The following is a 22,803-nucleotide window of genomic DNA, read 5'->3' as shown; positions in this document are numbered from 1 at the left end:
GTCACAGAAGGACGAACTGGAAGAACAGCAGCCAGCCAGAAGTGAGCCCAATATAGTCTTACAGGAGCCTCTAGACCCAGAAAGGGTGTTAACAACTAGCTACCCATCTGATCCTGCAAAGTGGTACCAAACTGATGACAGGATGCGTGAGTACTTTGCACTAAACCATCCCTCACAAAATATTGGATATTCTTCGGCATCACGGAGGAAATCTGGAGACATAAACCGAAGCTTAACCAAGGAACATTTCTTTAGACGTGTTTCTGCTGTGACTGAGGCCCTGTGATGCTGGAAGGCTGAAGATGATCCCGGAGTGGAGAATGCAAAATGGTTTCCTTGGTAAGTGTTGCTGGTTTTATTAATTATTTGTCAAATAATTTTATTATTGTTCAAATAGCAAAACAATAAGTTCACACTCAGAAAATTGACACAGAATTTCTGATTCAGCAGAGGCGAAAACAGCCTGAATGAGCATAAAGCAAGATCAAACCTTAAGATAACATTTTCATTTTATTAAAATACTTTCTTTTAAGATTATAGATTGTATTAAATTTATACTGTAATAATTTAGGCTGCGTGTTTATAGTTTGTTTTTGCACCTTTAAAACATGCTTCAGTCCATTCAAATTAATCTATTTAGTCTTGAATGTCTTTCCACTATCATGTGATTAATTTGTCAACATTTATAAATGTTGTAAGCTATTGTATTTAGCAGAAAATATTTTTAATTAAATGTAGTGATTAAATATAAACAGAGCAAATAAGAGACACATATTTGCTCTGTTTACATAGTTTAATGACACCTAGTGGTTATTTACTGGTACCGCCTTGACAATGGCACTCCCAATCGATAAGATGAGGACAATTTATTAGCATTTAATACAGCTGTGTAATGACGTATAAATGATTCATATCAAAAAATTGTCTGATAGAATGTTTTACATACAACACATGACTTATTTTGGCATACAAACAACCAATTTGTAAGCAAAGACTAGGCTATGTAAAAGGTGAATGAACTTTTATAAGTAAATTTGGTAAGTTTCAGATTTCATTAAATTAAATAACATCGATGGGGGGTAAAAATGTAGCCTGCCTAGTGTAGTCCATTTATTTAATCCGGCTCTGCATGGATGTATAAAGAAGCAGAGAGCAGCCTTGTCAACACACACGCCAGCAGTGAACTGGTCACCGGGACCGACCGGTGCCCGCTCAGCACAGCTGTAACTATTCGGCTTGCTGCTAGCGGTTAGCATTTTGGTTGAACTCCTCGCTCTGGCCTCTCCATCAGGTGGTTTTAGTGTTGGAATGGTGCCAGTTTGAAGATGTAATCCGTCTGAAACCCCAGTCTGGTACTGGTGAAGGTACATAAAGCAGTCTGTGAAATCACGGTCACATTCTGGCTCCGCTGTTGAGATCTCTTGAAAATAAAATCCAACATTTCTGCAGACTGAACTTTTCTTTGGGACGAAAGAACAAGTTCCAGTTGCCTTCTAGGCCAAAAAGGCATTTTAAAGTTTTAGGCGTTATTTAAACTGCAGACTGGATAAGAAGGAAGGAAACCACAGCTGTGGAGGATAAACTCCCCGTTAGCTACGTGGAGAGATCGGGTGTCAGTGTTTACAGTCCAGGGTAGGAGGGATCCGGATTCAGCTCTACCTGGAAGGGGAGGGGCGGGCACGATGATGCAAATGCTGTGTAGACCCGAAAAAGCTCAGTAGCTCAGAGAGCATAGCGCATGCCTGAAGCTAGAAACCGCTTTGGGGTGTTTTTCATGAGGAATATAACACGGTCACGAGCTCAGGACCTGTAAACACAATTTATGTGGGGATGGACGATGCAGACACAGCAGAAAAATGAGTTTTTTTTTTGTGGTTTTGTTTTAATCTGGGTGGAGCCGCACCCTTGTGATGTCTCTCCTTGAGTTTTGAGCGCAGATCTGCTCGTGATTTGAGTTTATTAGGAGTTCAGGGAGTGTTTACCAGCAACACTCAGCTGTTGTCTCTGTGCTGCAGCGACGCTTCCATCCAATCTCAGAGTATCAGAGCATCTCACACACTCCGCTGCTTGTAGACCTAATAAGCAGCAGAAGGTTCAGATAAACACGACGGGTTCTGCAGGAAACAAAGTTCTTTCCGGTTCTGCTAAACATCATCTGTCAGATTAGTAACGATGCATTCATGTTAAATTAGCATGGCAGGTCCGGACCGAACCAGAACCTGGTGGTTTAGTCTGGGGCAGTCGAACCGGGTCTCCCGATAAGTCCGACCCCTAACGAGATTTTAAATCTAATTCTTTACTGGTTTTTTAACATTCTGCTGGTGTTCCTGCTCAGATCTGCAGCCGAACCATCTTAGCTCGTTATTCTCTCCACTTAAGAACGGGTAGAGCTGAGTTTTTTATAATTAAGAGCCACTTTGGTTCAAAGCTCGGCTTTTTTCCATCAGGATTAAAGAGCCGAAGCACAAAGAAAATCCTGAGATCCTAAAAGATTTCCTCCATTTCATTTCCATTTTCATCCGCTTATCCAGAGTCGGGTCGCGGGGGCAGTAGCCCAAGTCGAGAGGCCCAGGCTTCCCTCTCCCCAGCCACTTGGGCCAGCTCCTCCGGGGGAATCCCAAAGCGTTCCCTGGCCAGGTGAGAGACACAGTCCCTCCACCGTGTCCTGGGTCTACCTTTAGGTCTCCTCCCGGTTGGACGTGCCCGGAAAACCTCACCAGGGAGGCGTCAAGGAGGCATTCTAACCAGATGCCCGAGCCACCTCAACTGGCTCCTCTCGATGTGGAGGAGCAGCGGGTCTACTCCGAGCCCCTCCCGAATGACCGAGCTTCTCACCCTATCTCTAAGGGAGAGCCCAGCCACTCTTCGGAGAAAGATTTCCTGTTAAGCTAAAACAACGAACTAGACTTTGACTTTTTTTGTTGATAAAGTTTTCAGATTTAATTTGATCTATTATTTATTTACAGGAACAGTTTTCCACAACAATCAAAGTTCTGCACTTAACTTTATTTGAGAGGCTTTTTTTTAGCCCAGCATGATTTTAAAATGCCAAAAATGTTTAAGAAAACTAATTTAATGTTTAAACATGAAGTTACAGAACAAAGTCGGTTCTGTTGGTAAAAACAACCGATTACAGTAATAAACAGCAAATAATGGTTTCATTTAAAGGCATGAAAGTGGGAAAACAAAGCCTAAAGATTAATTATTCGAACACTGGGTGATTTTAAAAACCCAAAATAAAATAAAATACAATCAAATTCTTGATCTTGGTCAAAGTCCACGAAAAAAACAGAAAAATATTTGGGAACTTAAAGCGGATAAAGAATCTAGTTTATCAGCAATCTAAAACTCCGATTTAGGGTCTAAGAAGCAGAAGTTTTCATGTGTGCCAGGAGCCCTGACAGAGGCCATATATATTTATGTCGATGAGGCCAACCGCTAAATCAGCCACTTAGCCCCACCCACTTGGCCAGCGCATGAATCCATTAATGAGCTGCTTGCTGATTGGTCGGTTTAAGGCCTCAGACGCCTGGAGACTGCAGATTGGGGGAAGGGCTCCACATTTTGACGTTTTTATGAGATGTTTCTCAGAAAAGAAGTTTTTCTCTGGTATTTATAAACTTTCTAATTTATATAAGGCGTAGGTCACACGCGGCTTTGACCCTTTGGCGTGCTACTTTTGACCACCAAAGCTGTTTTTGTTCACAAACAAGAAAATGTTAGTTTCCTTTAACATCCTGTTTTCATGGTTTATTGTGTTAAATTTTCCTTTAAATGTATATTTTAATATTTTCATGACTAGAAGCATAAATGAGTCGTGTCAAGGTTTGTTTTTTTATTATTCAACACCATTATTGGTGTAAGGGACTCACACATAAACCTGGTGATTTTTTAATTTTAATATTCACACATTTTCTAACGTTTAACCAGGTATTTATATCCTGGATTTGAACCTGCTGTTCTGTTTGCATTGGGTTGATCTGACCTGAAACTGGATTATTTACGTGTTTGACACCAACCAGCTGCTGAGACCAGAGACACGGATTTACCACACGTTTTTTTTCTTGTTCAGCGACGTTTCTATTTTTACTAAATAAAATTAAACAACAAAAGAAAAGTCAATAAAATAAACCTCACATCACACTTTTGCCACCCAGAGAACATATCTCTGGCTCCACCCCTGAGCTGCTCTGATTGGCTGATGGCTTGTGGGCCCGATGTGGCCACTAGTTGATAACCAGTGACCTTTCACCTCACTGGTTGGGTTCAACACCGCAGAGACCTGACTCCACTTTGGGTTTTAGTCTTTTATATTTTTATATTTCCATTTTTTTCTGATGGCAAACAGAATCACGTCCCTCTGCAGACAGAGGGCTGGAGCTGCAGCTCACATGATCACACATCGCAGCTTTTTTTTACCGAACACCGTTAGAGACATTCTGTGTGTCTCCCTCCCTCCCCCCGCCTGCAGGAACATGACATTAAGCCTCCTTCTGGTTCTGCTGCAGACCCAATAAGACCCCAAAATAACAGCCCTCGTGTTGTGGTGATTAAGTGTGCTTCCCGGGTTCCTGGACCCAGCTCAGCTCGGCTGGACGGGAGTAGAACGGCCAGCTGAGCTGATTAACTGGTGAATCTGCAGAGGAAGGCGACAGAAAGAAGGTGAGAAGGCTGGGTCGGCACAAACGAGAGGCTGTGAGGCACAGACTAACGAGGAGGAGGGAAAGGCTCGGGTATAGTCAAGGTTGGCTGGTTTGTTAGTTTATCAGAATCCTGTTGTTGCACCAGCCCTCTCGCCTCCTTCACGTGGCCTCGCAGGCCCACAACCGGTCCTCCGGCAGCTCAGAGACGCTGCTGCTGCAGGTCAGAAACAACGAACCTGCAAGTCTTCGTTTCATCCTGAAACCCTGATAATCTTAATTCAGCTGAATGGGGTCTGATCTAAATCTCCTTTGACTTCCTAAATGTGTCAGAAGATACCTTCTCTTCAAGGGAAACTGCACACGTGTTTCTGGTGACACGTTTGGGTCCAATAACATTTTTTATTTCCTCATTTTAACCAGTTTGTTCTTTGATGTTTGGCGTCCGATGTTTCCTCCAAAAGCCTGGATCCGTGCGTTTCTGATGAGTTTCTTTCATATTTGACTTTGTGAGTTTTGTTCCGGTTTCTTTCCATCCAGCACAAACGTGACGATGTTCAACAGATTCTATTCTGAAACTTTCCGTCCTGCGTCTCTTTTCTTACGACCTGCTGTTTTGCGAGGCTGATTATTGTCCTCACCTGTCTCCTCCTGGGACAAACGGTGTTTAGGAGACGACAAATGAACACGTGACTCTAATCTGTATAATTTAGTCGGCTCAGACTCACCCCTCACAAGGACAGGACGATTAAAACATGTAGGTCTTTCTCCAAAAACGTTCCCAACAAAGCCACCCCCACCCCGTGATGGAGAAGGACATGTCACGGAAGACATCTGGATTGTCTCCTTTTGTCCCCCTGCTCTTTGTCCTGAGACAAAAACGCTCCGACACAATGCCCCGTGACGTCTGACAGCAGAGTTATAACAGCAACTATGTGCAACATGTGCCCCCCCACCCAACGGGGTCAATGCCGGGTTTTGTCTCCTGGTAGGAATAAGACAGAGGGATGATGGGAAATTAAAATTCCCAGCACTAAAGGAGACATTCCAGCAGCGTGTCTGCTTTAAAATACGGTGAGAACGCTTTTCTGCTCCTTTGTTTTCCATTCCTCCTTTACCTGCCCCCCCCCCCCCCACACACACACACACACACACACACACACACCAGCTGCTTATCTCACAGGTGACTTCTTTAAGTCAAGCTAAACGCAGCAGAAACAGGAAGAATGTCTAGTTGATCCCTTCTTTGCTATAAAAATGATTATTTTCGGTTCCAGCTGTAACATTCAGATGTTTGCAGATGATTCTGTATTTTATAATCATGCTGGAAAATGGTCTAAAATACGATTTATGCTATTATACACACCACCTGGACTCAGAACGGTGTCCACCTGGATTTAACTAAGCAAACGAGTAGGAGCCTCCTATTGGCTAAAAGTGGCGGTGTGTCGTTTCCTGGCGTTAGAGGGCAGTGCATATGTAAATTTCAGGGTAGTTTTACACCACATCACCGTGACTGTCGCTAGTTTTAAAGGCATTACAGTAAATGTTATCTGTGGAGCAGAAATCATGCCCCTTTGGCATGACTCCGCCCACTTTGGTGGTCCTTCTGTTAAATTCTATCGGGAGAGTGCAATGACGATGCTAGTTTTCTGATGCTGTACTTCCCAGATCTGCTCAGGGCCCTGCGCCTGACATCATCATACTACGGCAACACCACTCGGCCAAAATAAATTGCATCTCTTTTATGATTCTGCTCTTTCACGTTGATTTTAGCAAGAGTTTTGTTTTAAATTCATGTTTCTTATTGCCTAAATGTTTTCGAATGAGGTAATGTCGTAAAGTCGTACATCCAACCAATCATCTAGTGTGAGGTCATCAACAGGTGCAGAACCCTGAGCTGGCCAGAAGCAAACATGGCATCTAAGGATGTTTCTCAATGCCAACGAACCTCGCCTTGATCCATTGTTCATGTTCTACCAAGGCATGTGTTCTCTGTTTGTTAGCCGTTTAGCTAGCTGAGCGAGGATACACAGGAGGAGTCTTGTAGCCTAGAACTACCCACAATACACCGCAGTATTTTCAAAAGGATGGCGGATCATAAGCCGGCAGCTACTTTGGGAGCAAATTTCAAATTTAAAAGTAAGTCAACTAATTAAAAATTTTTTAGATCCAAAGAAGTTATCTATGGTTGGTTAGTTGCTTAGTAGTTGTAGCTTCGGTGGCTAGTGGGTAGTAACTCACTTATATTTTTAATTTGACAATCATATACACAATGTAAAAAGTAAGTCTTGTTATATATTTATATCGAAACTAATAGGTATAAAATATAACGTTATCTCCCGTGTCATGTGACGTTACGTGACTGCCGTGGAAGCCGCGGTCACGTGAAGCAAGTCTGTTCCATTTAACCGTTTTCTTTGACCAAGGAAGGACCGTGTCCTCGTAAGCAAGACATCGCCTCACAAGGCCAGGCGCCTTGACGCTGAGAAACACCCCACATCAATGCGGACTTGGGTGAAGAGTATTACCCACAATCCTTTGCTGCAGTATTTTCTAATGAAAGTAATTCGTTTTAGGACGATTGGTCGATGCTCTGAATGTTTTGGAAAAAAAGTAGCAATGAATTTAAATGTATTTTAAATAACTGTTTGGTTGGTTATTTGAAAGTTGTTAATAAAGGTTTTTGAAAAAAGAATCAGAGCAACCAGCATCCCGGCACGCATTGCGATCGATGACGCAATGCTCCCCGTCTCAATTCGGTGTGTATTTGCACACTTGTGTACGACGCACTCGAAGCCTCATTGTGCTTTTCTCCAAGTGCGCTTTACTGCAGGGCACAGGGTGAGTATTGGGATTGGGCCTAATATGGCGTCCCCCGAAGGCGCTAGACCTGCGCTCTATGTACTTTAGACCCGATTTTATGTTTATATGTTATGAAGCCACCAATATTTTCAATGACTGGATATAATTTTATTCATTTTCAACAACATTTCAGTGGAGATTCCCAGAGAAAAATGTGGCTAGATTGTGTGTTTATTTACTATAGTAAAGAGTACTAATATAGAAGACAGTTTTATTTTACTGACATTCAAGTGTCAGTAAAACTTTGGAGGTTGGCTGTTAGGAGGTACGGACCAGCATCTTCAACAGGTGCCATTAACACAGGTGATGAGTCGTCTGTGAGGGCAGGAAGTCTTGCTTGTTTTCTGCATCATTATATAAATAAAAGAGATTACCTGGATGTTTACATTCTGTCTCTCACTGCTGAGGTGAGTCTATGATGAAGCATTAAAGTTTTCTGCAAAAGTCTTTTTATTAAAACAGTTTATCCATTAAAAGGTGGACGCGGCGTGGGTTCCTGACCAGGAATTAAGTCTAGAACATGTTTCTGCTTCAGCCGCTCACGAAGCTGCCATTCCGTTCCATTAGCTGGGAGTTTGATGCAGACGGCTCCTTCAGCGGCTGCTGGGATTTTCTGGGATGACGAAAGAAACTAAAGATGTTTATTTCCCAGCTATTCATCATCATCGATGTCGTGTGCTTTCACGGGACTGATGAATCCAACAGGAAATAACCCTAACGGTGGTAAATGAGTGGACCAGAACTGGGTCCTGCTGCAAGCAGGAGATGCAAAAGTCACAGCGGTGGTAGTTCAGCTGTCGTTGACCTCCTTCGGCACTAGAACAGACCTACAGATCAAACAGACCCTAACCTAGATGGCCTTTGGGTCAACAGGTATTTATGTTTATTAACTCAATGCCAAATAAAAATAGATTCAATTCTGGTCCTGAAGGGCTGGTATCCAGCATGTTTTTGTGGTTTCTGTGCGTTTGCGTGAAGAGCAGGCCGGCTTCCGTAGTGGCCGGTCATGCACAGAGCAGATATTTGCTCTCCGCAACATTATCGAACAGACAATAGAGTTCCAACAGCGGCTTTCAATCAATTTCATCGACTTCACGAAGGCCTTCGACAGCATACACCGTGAAACACTATGGGATATTGCTCGAGTATACGGCATCCCGGAACGGTACATCGGTTTGTTCCGCAGCCTGTATCACAACTCTCGCTGCTGCGTACGCACAGAAAACGGCTTGACGGAATACTTCGCGATCGAAACGGGAGTCAGACAAGGTTGCGTCCTGTCGCCGCTCCTGTTCCTCCTCGTTATGGACTTCACTATGCGACAGAAGCTTGATAAAGGCGACCCTTTCATCCAATGGGGCAACACGAAGCTAGCGGATCTTGATTTTGCGGACGACATCGCACTACTCGCACCTACACAACGTGGCCTTGTAGAACTCACAACGACCTTGGAACATGAAGCCGGGAAAGCCGGGCTGAGGATCAGTGCTGCGAAGAGCAAAGTGATGCGAGTGGGCTATGCCGGTGCACACACAGTGGTTCAGATCAGCCACCAACAACGGCTTGAAGAGGTAAATGAATTCACCTACTTGGGAAGCATAGTCACATCAGATGGTGGCATGGACCGCGATGTCACATGTCGCATTGGAAAGGCAGCGGCAGTGTTCCGGCGGCTACAGCCAGTCTGGGCGTCTGGGTCCATCGGGCTACAAACAAAAATCCGCCTATTCAACACGATTGTCATTCCAACCGCCATATACGGGAGCGAGACATGGAGGTCGACAGCGGCCATCACACAGCGCCTCAATGCGTTCCAACAACGATGCCTCAGGCGCATCCTTCACATTTCCTACCTCGACCACATCACGAATGAAGCGATCCACCACCAAACGGGAACACGCCAACTCGCTGAGGTCGTTGCAGAGCGACGGTTTCGGTTTGGGGGCCATGTGCTACGAATGGCTCAAACACGCATACCAAAAGTGGCCATGCTGTGGATCCCAGGACGCGGAAAACGGAAACAAGGACGGCCAAAAATCACATGGCGCAGAACTTTTATCGAAGACCTACGTGCCGTGAACCTGTCATGGGATGAAGCCGAGGCCGTCGCGGCCGACAGAGCTCGCTGGCGATTACTTTGCGCCCAATGCGCCAGTAGGCGCCGGAGGAACTAAGTCTAAGTAAGTCTGCTCTAACACACCTGATTCAGTGGTTGAATCACCTGCAGCAGCTCATCAGGCTCAGCAGAAGCCTGTTAATCACCTGCTGACATGCATCAGATGTTGCAGCAGAGTTAAAACTAAAGCATGCTGGGTACTGGCCCTCCAGGACCAGAATTGAATATCCTGGGTGTGCATCCACCACCAGGGTCAAAGATGGATGTCAGACCTCTCCAGCGACAAGCTCCAGCTCTTCCTGGGGGCTCCACGGTGTTTCAAGACCAGAGAGGATACACAATCCCACTGACGCTTCCTGAAAACCTTCAGAAGGAGGCGAGCAGGAGGCACCCAGACCAGAAGCTCTACTCTGAGCTCCGTTCATAGCTGAGGGTTTGGAAGGCTTCAGCTCCTCCTCCACCACCTAGGACCAGAACACCATCTGATGACTGTAGCTTAAGTTCTGATCCGTTTACTGAGATTCCCGGAAAAGGAGGCTGATTCATGAGCAGCCCTGGTGGAGTCCAGGCTGCTCAGGGAACCAGTCTGACTAAAACATCATCGGGTCTGCAAACAGAGCTGCAGAAGTTACAGATTCTAGTGAGAAACCTTCGGCTGTCACAGATTTATTTGTGAACCTTAAAATATGATTTTAAAGTTAATTAGAAGAAGTATTTACAGTTTTTCTGACACCTGAAGGGCACATTGAATCCTCTCTGGGTTTTATAAATAAAGCAGCCGGGACTAAAACAAATATCATGAAGATGAGCTCATTTTTGTTTTGGCTGCCAGCAGGATGGGAGCGCTGGTCTTCCTTATTTATCCTCCATCTGGGAGATTTCCCACACAGTTAACCTTTAAGAAACAACCTTCTCCTCTGGCTGCGAACCTTCCTCCTAAATGCCACCGACAGAAAAAAGCAAATCAAACCTGCTGTGCCCGAGAGCATCCGAGCAACGCGGCTATTCTTACTCCATCAGAGACGATGCAGACAAACCATCCTCTCTGAAATAAATAAAACATTTATTCGTGTTGCTTTTATGGAACCAAGTCCACAAACATCTGTCAGACAGGAGAACTCGCTACAGGAAGTCAGAGCACACTATGGTGTGTCTTAGCTCACCAGCTGCAGGTGATGCATGTGGCCGTGTTGCACTTCCACTGTAATGTAATGCAGCAGTTTTCAATCTAAAAAAATGAAATAAAAAAAGAAACAAAAGAAATAGCTTTTAGACAAAAATATACATTTTATGTAAAGATTTAAATAATTAAAAGCATGTATTTAACTAATTATTGATTATCTGTCCTGGATAACATTCCTCTGATGGGAGAATACAAAGCACATGTGACAGAATTGAATGTGATTTGTCCTGTTCTGACAAACAAATGTATTGGTAAGAAGTTTCATTTCAAACATACTCACTTAGATAATTATTCAGTCAGAGTTACATCATATAATCCATTCGTTTGACTGAAAAAGGAGCAGCTGAAGTGTGAACTTGTTTAGCCCGTCCAAGTAACATGGAATAAAAAAATACATGTATCTGTATGTAAATGTAGTTTAAATGTCTTCCCACAATAGCTCATGTAGATTCTGTCTGGGTTATACCATAAAAATCCTGCAGTTCCACTAAAAGAATATTTACCTGCAAACAGCCTGCTAGCTCTGCTTTCTGCTGCTTCCTCTGTAGCAAGTTAGCTGTACACAGGTTAGCTCCAGTAGCTGCAAAGTCTCTGATGTTCTACAAATTCCTGAAAATTAGCAAACTTATTAACATAAACTGCAGTAATATGTAATTCCATGAAACCAGTAATGAATGTGTTAAGACGAGGCTTTGACACGCCTCTCCGCATCCTGGAGGCTAGCTTAGCAGCTAGCTAGTGAGCTAACGTCTGGTTAAAACCAACTTAAAAAGTGGCTTAATTTACAGATCAACTAAGAGTGCCTAAGAAAAGATCAAATATATTATCAATACTCACTTTAGATCCTCAGTAGACACCACGGACAGCAGAAATAACGTGTTTGAGGCTCAAAATTCATGTAAATAATAATAATAATAATAATGCATTTAATTTATAGGCGCCTTTCAAAACCCAAGGTCACCTCACAAAACATGATAAAACTTACACACAAATAAGAATAAGATAATTTAAACAATAAAATTACTAAAAGTATGCTATAAATGTCAGAGTAAAGAGTTTGTGGGATAGAGAGTGTAAGCCAGGTTGAACAGGTGAGTTTTGAGTTTGGATTTGAATGAGAGGAGGGAGTCAGTGTTTCGGATGTTGTGGGCCAGGTGGAAAAAAATAGCTTGGAGGCTACATCACTTCCGGGTCACTCAAGAGAAACCACTGTCCTATGGGAGAGGACTTCTCAGAAGCCCCACCCACCCAAAAGGGTTGCGTCAGAATTGCAAACAAAAACTCGGGGATTGCAAAGGAGAAAGCAGGAAGTGCAAATCTGGTAGTGAGAGCAAAGCTCTGAGCCGCAAGAATGAAACAAAGGAAATTGAAAACATAAACACATAGAGGCAAACAGAAAAAGGAAACATACTTTATTACTCATTTTAAGAAGTTGATTCAGATCGTAAGTTTTATTTTTGAAACGATTTATTTTCTCTCAATGTCTTAATATAATATTTGTTTGATCTTCAAAGTGTTTTATCTTGATCCTATTGGCACAGATCTAATCCCAAAGATAACTACAGGTCTACGCAGAAACAACAGTTGCCCACTAGATGAGGCTGTCACGTGTATTGTATTTAGTCACATTTTTACGTGACTCCAGGTTGTACAGCTTCTTAACGGGACATGAATGTTGCCAACCTACACACCTCTTTTAGTTTTTTTTACTATCAAATTTATTGACATGGGAAAAATTATCTCGATAAGTGTCAGAAATTTCGATAACGATACATTTTCGATTTATTGCCCAGCCCTGTGATGTCACATATGCGACGTGCCGACGTCTGATGCTAATTACGAACTTTTACAAGCTGATAAATCTCAAAGTACAGGACTGGCGTGGTCGAAACACCCATCATTACTTTTCATTTAAGTAGAAGTACAACATATGTGTGATCCAGGGCGTGAGGCAGAGCGGAATAGAAAATAACTCTTTTAGCTCCGTTGACTTGCAATTATTTTTACGTTCGAGGCTTCCTGTCCTTAACTCCAGAACCAGAACCAGAAACGTGTTTCAGGTGATGAAAACATGAAACATCTAGATTCTGGTTTTATGAGCCGATATCGGCCAACTCACGTTCATATTGAACACAGAGAGGAAAACGTCTACTTGCTGCTGATGTGTTCAGAAAAAAGCCAGTCAGCTGTTATCCAGGATGAGTCAGCTGATACTTTAAAGACAAATACAAGGAAGGTGGTCCGGTTCTTTATTCTGCAGAACCGATTCGCCATTCTGTTTGTTTTATATGATAAGAAGGTCAAACTTTCATTTCCACAAACCTTCCTGGTGCTCTGACGTTCGGCTGCTGGAGTTTCCTCCTCGTTAGGCGGCGTTGACACTTGACCCCTCCCTTTACTCAGTCGTCTGGTAATTGTCAGTGGAAAATGAGCAGATCTGCAGGCGGAGATATCAAAGGATTTGAGAGTTTGCAGAGTGATGCAGGGAGGAGATATTCAGATTTCTGAAGGCAGGCAGACCGATGACGCTGCACAGAAAAATATGAACCGGTGCTTTTTATGGACGAGGAATAACGAGGACTTTTCCCAGGATTTCTGAAGATCCAACAGGGAAACACAAAATGACCATTTTTAAATTATTACTGTTTATTTTCAAATAGAAGATGGATTTAAACTGAAATGGAAAACTGCTGCAAGTTCTGATGCGACAGGGCTGCTAGATGATTAAATCTATTGGGCCATTCCCATCTGTACCGGGTCGGCCCCAGCCTGGCCCGGTTGATTCCACACATCCTTGTCTTAAGCCCATGTGGGCTGATTCTACCCACCAATCAGAGGCTTGCTCTAATGGAAGGTGTGAATTTGCTGTCAGCAGTGGGTGTGTTGGCCCTGGTCGGCCTGAAGCAGACCCCCTCGAGAAGAGGGCTGAGAATGAGCCTTGGTTGGCCCGGAAAAATACCAGGCCACCCAGATATGTAAACAACCTACGCTACCCGGCCCGGGCCGACCCGGTACAGATGGGAATGGCCCATAATTAACTGGTGGAGACCGAAACAAGCTGCAGGAACATGAGCACAAACTCCTGGAACTAACACGTTTAATCAGGATTCTTCTGCCATGAAAACCCATTTTAATCCCTTGTTTAACTCATAAATCTCAGTTATCCTTCAGATGAGACAGAACAAGTGTCAGGACTCGCCCACGTCTGGAAAAAAAAAGTTTTATTAGTTTCAGGAACATTTTCCTGGTAAGGATACACATCTTTAAGCTTTGTATACAGACTTTTTTTTACTTCAGACTCAAGTTTGTCTGAAACAACAAATAATTTCTGCTTAAACGGAGGATTAAATGAAGGAAGAACAGGAACCAGCTGAGCCTGACTAAAACCTGAAACAGGTGTTTCAGATTTGATTCCTTCTTCTCCTCACTGGTTCCCTGGAACAGCGCCTCCTCTGGTCATGGTTGGAATCTCTGGAAAGTTCATGTTCGTTGGATTCACCACATTGTAAATCAATAAATAAATATTTAAGCTACTTATTAATAAAAACTGTGTTTTTATGCAGAATCACCAGAAATTCAACATATTTTAAACAAACAGCAGCAAATGCAAGTTTCAAAGGTATGATGCTGTGATCAGACAGTTTTCATTAAATACAAAAGATAAATGTAAACAACTGTCCCCACAGTTTGAAGTTACTTCATTAATAACTTGCTCACACACACACACACACACACACACACACACACACACACACACACACACACACACATCGCTGCACGGATTCTTTGTTTTCAGAGTTTTTAGATGTAAAGACTAAATAAAAGTAGCAGAAATGGACTCCGTCTAAACTTTATACGGAGTTCTGATGACGCCCTAAAACTTTTGTGGCTCCGATGATGAATTATAAAAACACCAAGGAAGCATGCGTGTGCAGATGGAGCAGCTGCAGCGCCGCTGTTATCAGAAGATAACACGCCTCCATCGCTCTGCTTTCAGTCAGCCATCTGTTTTCTAATCCCGCTTCTCTTTCAAACATCAAATTCCTCTGATTCGTTTAGCTCCTCTCCAGAGTTATCCGATGATGGAAGGATGAGAGCCACGTTGTCCTCTCAGGGACCAAACCACCCACAGGAGGAGGCCTCTCTTCTTCTCGTTTGGTCCCAAAAACAACAAATGAAAGATAATTAAGACCGATTTAGATTCGTAAAACCCAACCGAAACATCCCATGAGAACAAACGCCCGACTGCTCCACTTTGTGGCTTTTGGAACTTTTTCCCAGCAACATTTTTCCAACGGTGTTTCAGAGTCAAGGAAGTAAAACATGAGATATTCCCAGGTCGACCAGAGGGACAAAACCCGGTTCTGCTCCACTGGTTTGCTCTCTTTTCATAACTGTAAACGAAGGTTTGGCCGAGGTTTACTCAGTAATTTACCCTTTCTTTGGTCCTTCAAAATAAGAGTCTTAAACAAACACTGTCTAAAAAAAAGATGAAGTTTTCAGGAATTCTGGGAAGTTATTTACAGGTTGGGTCCAGATCCGCTTTAGGAGCTTAAATTATTCACATTTTATTAAAACCTGCTAAAGTGATTGTAGTTTATTTTCTCAGGGGTTCTTTGTATCACTGCTGATTTTGCTTTTCATGCAAAAACAAACCATTAAATTATAATAAATTAAGGATTTTACCTTAAAATAACTTTTCCTAACTTGTTTGTCAATTTGGTGCTAAAATACCACCGTAGGTTTCTGTGAGGATGAATTTATCCAGTCTGGTGCGACAGGTCAAGCTGAACTTGGTGTTTTAGGAATAAAAACACATAAAATCACAAAAACAACCAACCAGCAGGAAGCAGAAAATGAGACCAAACACGACTGAAAACCACCGCGGATGAAGAAAATCCACTTTTATATCTGAGACGGAACCATAAAAGCAGCAAACAGCAGAACAAAAAAAAACTATCAAAGCAGAATTTATTTGATTGTTTTCACTTCCAGCTGCGGGATCAGTTTAACCTCCACGTGGAGACTTTTAATCTGAAACTACTCCATTTCCTGCGCTTAAATGCATTTTATCAAACGGATTTTCCCTCTGTGTGTTTCTGTGTCTTAGTTTAAGCTGCTGAAGTTGAACAAAAACCGACAGTTTTCCCAGGAAACAGGCAGTGACTGCTGGGAGCGCCGGTTCGCTCCACGCCCCATCGTCCTCGTCGACCCGTAGTCGGGTCGTGGAGTCAGTGGCTTCAACAGAAAAGCATGCAGACGTTCTTCTCCCCGCTCCTTGTTATGTTCTTTCTGCGTTTCTGTTGGTTTTCTTGTCTAACACAAAGAGTGCCAAAGTTTTTATATTATTTTGTTGACAGTTTTGACTACTTCCAGTCACCTTCACCAGAGCTTTGTCCCTCTCCCTAGTTGGTCAGCTACTCCAGGGAATCCTCCATCTTTCCCAGTCCCATCAAAGGTTGATCCTCAACAATTTTGGAGACTCGAAAGGTGAGGGTGGATTGTGTGCTTATTTTCCTGATTGTGACATCACATCGGGGGCAGTTCCTGTGGAGTGGCAGACCGGGGTGGTGGTCCCCATCTTTAAGAAGGGGGACCTGAGGGTGTGTTCCAACTATAGGGGGATCACACTCCTCAGCCTCCTGGGAAAGGTCTACTCCAAGGTACTGGAGAGGAGGGTCCGATCGATAGTTGAATCTCAGATTGAGGAGGAGCAATGTGGTTTTCGTCCTGGCCATGGAACTGTGGACCAGCTCCCTTGCAAGGGTTATGGAGGGGGCATGGGAGTTTGCCCAACCAATCCACATGTGTTTTGTGGATTTGGAGAAGGCTTATGACCGTGTCCCCAGGGGCACCCTGTGGGGGCCGCTCCAGGAGTATGGGGTGGGTGGCTTTCTGTTAAGGGCCATTCAGTCCCTTTACCAGAGGAGCGTGAGTTTGGTCCACATAGCCGGTAGTAAGTCGATTCAATCCAATTAAATTTTATTTATAAAGCGCCAAATCACGACAAGAGTCGTCTCAAGGAACTTCACATAATAAACATTCCAATTCACAGTTCATTAAGCCAATCAGAAAAAATGTTTCCTATATAAGGAACCCAGCAAATTGCATCAAGTCACTGACTAGTGTCAGTGACTATACAGCAGTCCTCATACTAAGCAAGCATGCAGTGACAGTGGAGAGGAAAACTCCCTTTTAACAGGAAGAAACCTCCAGAGAATCCTGGCTCAGAATAAGCAGCCATCCTCCACGACTCTCACACACGCACACGCACACGCGCACACACACACACACACACACACACACACACACACACACACACACACACACACACACACACACACAAGTAGTGTTTCTATGGTTGCATTGTGATGTCTTAGTAAATATTCTATTTAGTGAGAGATAAACTTATCCTAGTGAATCTATAGTTAAACGGGTAAACTAGTAGTAGCACATCCAACGTCAAGGAAAGCAAAAAGTTATTATCAGGAGAGGGAGAATGTTTAAGTGGTTAGCAGCAGTGTGCTAGACGATGGCCCCCTCCATGAGTCGTGCTACCTTAATAGAGATGAGGGTTACATGAGGGTTGGTTCAGGTGGAGGGAAAAAAGGCACTTCAGAGTTTCCCTCCACCAGGAGGGCAGCTTTACTCTGCAAAAAAAATAAAACACACCTCAGATAGATATGCAACAGACTTCAGACAACACAACGTAAGTGTCCACTAGGTGGGGTGGTGGGTTTGGGACTATCCCCACTTCAGTTCCTGCAGCCACGATAAGCAGCGCATGCCACCTCAGTGTGGACAGGGGGAGGAGCATTGAGGGTTGGAGGGTTGCAGTGACCCTGGAACGTTTCAGCGGCCTTCCCGCGGATATGAGACAGAGTTGAGTTGCCATAGCGACGGCACATTCCACATATCTTCTGAAGGGGGAGTTTTCGTTGGAGCGTTGCAGGCTCAAGGGCACCAGATTCCGATTAGAAATTGTTTTGGGGCCAGACAGAGATAATTTCCTCTCTGTCTTACAGTTTGTTGGTCCTCAACCTCTCAAAATCCCAATAATGGACATTAATCTATCCCAATCCGTGCTGATTCGTCCACTCTCTCCTTGATGGCATCCATCTTTTGTGCCAATAAAGAATCTCGGCCAAAGTCCCAAGCTTACGATTCATCTCGACAATTATGTGAGTCTGTGAATTCACAGCGCGGTGCAACCCATCTCTGAGCTCCGGGATCAGGCCAATATTCCTCGACAGCTTGTTAATTTTCCGGTAAGCCAGGTAGCCTCCAAGGCCAATGAGCAGGAAACCTGACACCAACACCACGAATATCCACACGTCTTCAGAGTCCTCCACAGACAGCTGAGATAAACAAATCAAGTTCCACTGTTTCCAGGAGTCCATGATGCGTCCAACTGGGTCTGTCCCGGAGGGGCAACCAGGAGCCCCTTCTCCCGTTCTCATTGTTGAAAAAAATTTTATCAATCACGTTGAGAGACCAGCTGACGATGTCCATTTTAGTGAATTTCAGTTTCCAGAAAAAATGCAGAAGCAGCCGTGCACCCAGCACACACAGACAGACAAAGGCCATGAGGATAAGATGTGGAGGAGAGGAGGAAAAAAGTTTCTGCACCCTCCGAGAGCTGGAAGGAGACCTGGATGTCAGGGAGCCTTTCTTCAGAACACTCATCGGCTGATTCGTGGCAACCCCGGCTGAATTCACCACACTGTTCAGGGCCGCAGCAGCACATGAAACTAAAACAGAAGGTGGGTTTTACTTTTAATGCTGCATCACGTCAGACTGGTTCCAAACAAAGCAATAAGAACGCTTCCTCGTCTGGTTCCAGCTTCATCATCGAACCCCTGCAGGCTTTTGTTTTACTGCTGCTGGTGGGAGTCGCAGTGAGCCCCTGAAACGAAGCCGCCTCTCTGAACGACTCTAACCTGTTACCTGAAGGATGAAACCTTAAAAAGCTGAAGATCTGAGTCACAAAAGCTCAGCTGGGCTCAGTCTAGCTTCCCGTGGGACGCTTTAGGGCCGAACTTAAGGTGCCGTGGTCCTGTTTCCTGTGATGAGTCAGTGCAGGTCCATAAATGATGCTGTAACTGTAACTAGAGCTCTAACATGAGGTGCTCTAAAGGAAAACTGATCCTCGTTGGTTCAGAGCTCTAATGAGCTCCTCCGCCTCCAGCTGAGCAGGAAAAAGGTTTCCTTCATGCAGCGAGAAGCTGACCTCTGTTTCCGTAAAAGTAACGATGAGGAAGTCATAAAATACGTCCGGAGTCCTTGTGGTTCCGGTTTGTTGTCGTGTTTCTGCAGGACTCATCAGAAACATCTAAACTCCATATAGAGATGAGGCATGTGGGCGTTTGAAGATGCCGAAAACAAAACGCTAAAGAGTCAGTCCAGCCTCAGTTTGGAGAAACAGAGATTCATTATGTCAGCTAAGGGCTAATCTAAAGGACCCTAATCCTAATCTAAAGCAGCTCTGGTGACTCTAATAACAAAAGTTTCATGCTATTTAATAAATCCTTTAGCTCCAATCTGTGTTTTTGTTTTGAATATTTTTATTTCTTGTCATTTAATTGCTATACTTTTTTATTATTGTATTAATTTGGAGGAAATTATAAATTTTAAAGATGAATCTAATTGTGAGGTAAACTGTTTGACTTTTTATTCAAACATCTGCATATTTGTAGGTTTTATAGTCTGCAGATATTCCCGTCTGATCCTGAATGTGTCTGGATAAAAATTCCACGCGTTCATCGGGTGTGTGGTTTGAATTTCTCATAAACGAGTTTGAGAAAACTTGTCATAGCAGCTAATCTCACTCACAGCAGCAGGAACATGAAAACAAACCCGGATCTGGTTTTAGCTGATGGGAGAGCTGTGGGAATAATATCGGCGTTCCTGGTTGGCTTTAGACTGATAACTGCAGCAAAACTCTCGTCTGAGGTTCCTAAACACAAACATCAACCCTCAGCTTGGTTTCGTTTCACCTGAAGTCAGCTTCAGTCCTGCTACCATCCTGAACTCTTCTCTCTGGAATATTGAAATGTTGGTTTCAACATTTTTGCACATTTCGTAGCAAACAGCTTTGGAAAAGGCGCCGGCGGCTGTCTGGGGTGTGAAGAGTCGACAGCAGCAAACGGGTTTGTGACCACTCAGAACCCCGAAGGCTTCATCTGTGGAACAGAACCAACTTCCCATCGTCTCCTAAGTTCCTCTCGTCCGGTTCTTCATAATCCGGCTGCTTCAACAAGCAGCGTCCATTTACTTTAGTTACATCAAAACGCCTCCATCGGGTTGTCGGTTTGACTCCGTGTTTCAGTTGGAGCTCATGTGACTCAGAACCTGTTGAAATATGATGAGTCACTCCGAGTTTACCACGCGGGATAAATACGACAAGTCTTCTATCCCCGTTACCCGAATGAGCCGCCGACAGAAAACAGACGAGGAAATGCTCGGGTTAGAAAATCCTGACAGATCTACGTCACACTGTCACTAACGTTCATGGACTCACCCATCTGGACTCACGACAGGAAGGCTGTTGTTGGTTTAGTCCAGGAAGCAGCAGAGAACGTCTCGGCTAATAGAAGCTAACTGTTAGCATTAGCAACTCTTTTGCGCGTTCACACTGTGTTTTTGTCCGTAATCCATGTTTTTGTTCTTTTCTTACACAGTTGAGTAAAACTTATTGTTTATCTTACATGTTTCAGCTAGTAGCTCTAGCCAGTGATGGTAACGTCACTTCCTTTAATCCGCGGGCAGCAGAGGGCGCCGCCGCCCTCTGCTGCCTCCTTGCTGATGACACTGTCCCAGGTGTGATCCAATCAGAAAACACCAACCCAGACGACCATCACTGTAGTAGTAAACATGGTCAGACTAGACAAAGACATAAAAGGACAAACCTCACAGCAGACATAGCACGACGGAACTGGTGGCTAACTCCACTCACTTCGCTCACAACAGAACCAAACGACGAGAAGGCTTCGCCATGGGAACCCCACTGTGAGCCACCCTTTGGGAGTTTTTCTTGGAAGACCTGGAACAGAAACCAAAGCCACGGTTTACATTCAACAACATAACATCACACCAACAAAACCAATCGTGATAGTCAGAAAAAGACTAGAGCGCCCAAAGGACAAGATGGCAGCAGGTAAATGGCGTGGAGTCGTATAGAAATCCCAGACTCTGCAACCAAACATGCATAAGAGAAACGGACTAAACACACGAACAGCAGAACATCAAAGGGAGTGTGAGCATCATGGTCTGGGGTTAGTGGTCTTCATCCGGTAAACTATGGGAGCCTGTTTGCAGGTGGGCGGTGCCTTGGAGCACGCCGCTAATGTGGATCAGCCATGATAAATGACCCGCCTCTCAGACTCACTTTTCATCCATTCACACACTGATGGTGATGAGCTACCATGTAGCCACAGCTGCTCTAGGGTAGCACAGAGGCGAGGCTGCCGAGCACAGGCGCCACCGGTCCCTCCGACCACCGCCAGCAGGCAAAGGCGGGTTAAGTGTCTTGCCCAAGGACACAACAGCAGAATTCTCTGTCCGGAGCTGGGATCGAACCTGCAACCTTCCTCAACCTGTTGAGCTGCTGCTGCCCCCACAGCCATCAACCGCTCAGGTACAGGAGGGAGTGGATGATTGCTCACCTCGGGCACTACTCAGCCCGAGCAACTGTACCAGCCTCTGGACAAACCTCTTGTGATTTTTCGGGTTAAAAGCATTTGCTCTCCTTTAGCCGACCTTCTCCTCTGCAGACATAACTCCAGGAAGCCTCCTCTCATCAACGATTCCTCCTCCTGACCGACCCGCTCTCACCGCTCACCCTTCTCCCTGAGCCTCTGGATTACTCTCCCTGTAGGCCACCAACCTCAGTCCCGATCTTCCCCCCCCCCCCCCCCCCCCCCTCTCTCGGACTCCTCGCCATCTCCAAGAACCATAAGCCACACATCCCATCATTCTCTCTCCCCTTCTGGCTGAATCTAAACTTGTTTTTAGATGGCGCCCAGTCCTGCCGCACGCTACTACCCTCACCTCCTTTGATGATCTGTTTTATTTTGTTTTCACCTTACCTCAGGGTGGTTGATTCTGCATGTCCTGCAGGGGTCAAAAGACAAGTGGAAGACACACAAGAGCAGAAAGTACAATGAAGACATCAGCTGTAAGGGACCTCTGCACCAGAGAAACCCACATAACGGACTGGGACGGCACACGGGTCAAACACACAACAACACAAACATAAAAGCAGCAACACGGATAAGGAGGCGTGGCCACAGCACCACGGACAGAGACGATGGAGTCTACACGATGGATCACTCAAGGGACCGTGTCATCGGTGAGGAGGACGCGGGCGGCGGAGGGCGACACCGTCCTCTGCTGCCCGCGGAGAACAGGAAGTGACGTCACCAACGCCGCCGATCTCGGAGGATGGCTAGAGCTACTAGCTGCAACATGTCAGGTAAACACAACTTTTACTAAACTGTGCAAGAAAAGAACAAAAAAAAAATGGAAGCATTAGCAACTCCACCACACAGCAGAACTCCTCCAGGCTAGTGTGAGATAAAACATCAAGGTTGCAGAGCAGAGTCTCAGTGGTAGAGTAGTGTTGCTGTTAGCCAATCAGAGGAGAGATGTTTGTATATAATGCACATTTATGAGCAAGTCTCCAACTTCTCCTCCGGGAAACAGGAGCGCCAGAGCTCCGTAAAACAGCTCCCATGGTGTAGCGTACCAAATGTCCAAGTACTTCATCAAAATGACCAGAAGTCCACTTTTAACTTACACTTCTACACACAGGTCAGTCAGATATGAAGTCTATGAACTGTGACAGTCAAACCTAGACAATGTTCACAAGACATTTTCCAAAATAAAAGCTCACAAGGAACCTCACGAGAGCCTCGGGGCGTTGCAGGAATTTTGTCCCCAAATTTCCCCTCAAAATAGTTTTGCAGTCGTCTGGAACGCTGCTCTGCATGGTTTCAAAA

General features: G+C 44.5%; 1 long non-coding RNA gene across 1 annotated transcript; it reads left to right on the top strand.

Moving 5' to 3' along the window:
- Positions 1–107: 107 nt before the first annotated feature.
- Positions 108–18,394, top strand: LOC139072199 (uncharacterized). The gene is made up of 3 exons (XR_011521792.1): positions 108–146; positions 256–339; positions 18,322–18,394. It is a non-coding gene; the product is annotated as an uncharacterized lncRNA (long non-coding RNA).
- Positions 18,395–22,803: the final 4,409 nt, after the last annotated feature.

This window comes from Nothobranchius furzeri, chromosome 10 (assembly GCF_043380555.1).
Source record: "Nothobranchius furzeri strain GRZ-AD chromosome 10, NfurGRZ-RIMD1, whole genome shotgun sequence".
Taxonomy (NCBI): Eukaryota; Metazoa; Chordata; class Actinopteri; order Cyprinodontiformes; family Nothobranchiidae; genus Nothobranchius; species Nothobranchius furzeri.
Note: the sequence above shows the minus strand (reverse complement) of the source record. Positions and strands in the feature narration are given on the sequence as shown.